At 41.1% G+C, this 1,298-nt stretch overlaps 1 non-coding gene across 1 annotated transcript; it reads left to right on the top strand.

Moving 5' to 3' along the window:
• Positions 1-273: 273 nt before the first annotated feature.
• LOC123645306 lies at positions 274-380 on the top strand. The gene has a single exon (XR_006737499.1). It is a non-coding gene; the product is annotated as a U6 spliceosomal RNA (small nuclear RNA).
• Positions 381-1,298: the final 918 nt, after the last annotated feature.

Below are 1,298 nucleotides of genomic sequence, written 5' to 3'. Positions count from 1 at the left end.
TCCTCCCTTTGCCTCTACCACTAATATTGAGTAAGGAATGAAAAGTCAATTTCATTAGGAGTCTTAAAAAAGTTTAAAGAAAAAAAATGAGCAAGGCCAAATGGGTAGAATAAAACTCTTCTTCTATCAATTGTCTCAAATACTTCACATTTTCAGAAAGTCTTTGGAGCAGGAGGACAAAAACAATGATAATCCATATTTAGAAAATGAAAACTTTTTAAAGTATTTTCAGGTAGAAATGAGTTTTACGTAGATTTAAAACACAGCTCTCACGCTCTCTTCAGCAGCACATATACTAAAATTGGAACAATACAGAGAAGATTAGCATGGCCCCTGCTCAAGGATGACACACAAATTCCTGAAAAATAAGAAAGGAAATTAAATAAATAAAACAAAATAAAATAAAACACCTCCTTACTAAGCCCTGAGCCCCTACCCTGATATAACGATATTGAGTCCTCAGGGCCGGTCCCAATGGTTCATGCCTGCAATCCTAGCACTCTGGGAGGCTGAGGCAGGGGGATCGCTTGAGTTCAAGAGTTTAAGACCAGCTTGAGCAAAAGTGAGATCCGTCTCTAGAAAAACTTAGCCAGGCGTGGTGGCTCACACTTGTAGTCCCAGCTACTCGGGAGGCTGAGGCAAGAGGATCACTTGAGCCCAGGGTTTGAGGTTGCTGGGAGCTAGGCTGACGATGCCACGGCACTCTAGCCTGGGTGACAGACCAGGACTGTCTCCAAAAAAAATAATAGTGAATCCTCATTCTAATAACAGGAATGCACAGTCATCAATAATCAGAAATTTTATCTTGAAAGATAGGCAGTGTGGCAAGTAGCTTACAACCCTTCAAATTTGGCCATTAATGGTATTAGTTTTGCTTTATTGTTTACAGGAAATGTTTACTGCAAAGGCCAGCCTGGCATCCATAACCAAAGTAATACAAAGCTGGTGCCCAGATCTCTGTGTTCTTTCTAAGGAAATCAAAGGAGACCCAGGCAGATCTGCCGAGAGAAGGTACCGCACCAGGCAAACGCAGCCAGGGCAGGCCTTGTGTCCCCTCCACCTCTCCCTCAGAACCGTGTAACCAGCATAAATAGACAGGAAGGAGTTTTGTCCTTGAGAGAGCAACAGAAAACACTTGACATGGTTCAGACCCAAAGATAAAAACTATCTGAGAAAAGGATTTTAATTTTTCAGAATGCTTTCAAAAGGAATATGCTATAATTATTGATAATTCGTTGCTCTTAGATCTATTTCTATTATTAAAATAGCTTTTAGGCCAGGCACAGTGGCTCACGCCT

This window comes from Lemur catta, chromosome 9 (genome assembly GCF_020740605.2).
Source record: "Lemur catta isolate mLemCat1 chromosome 9, mLemCat1.pri, whole genome shotgun sequence".
Lineage (NCBI taxonomy): Eukaryota > Metazoa > Chordata > Mammalia > Primates > Lemuridae > Lemur > Lemur catta.
Note: the sequence above shows the minus strand (reverse complement) of the source record. Positions and strands in the feature narration are given on the sequence as shown.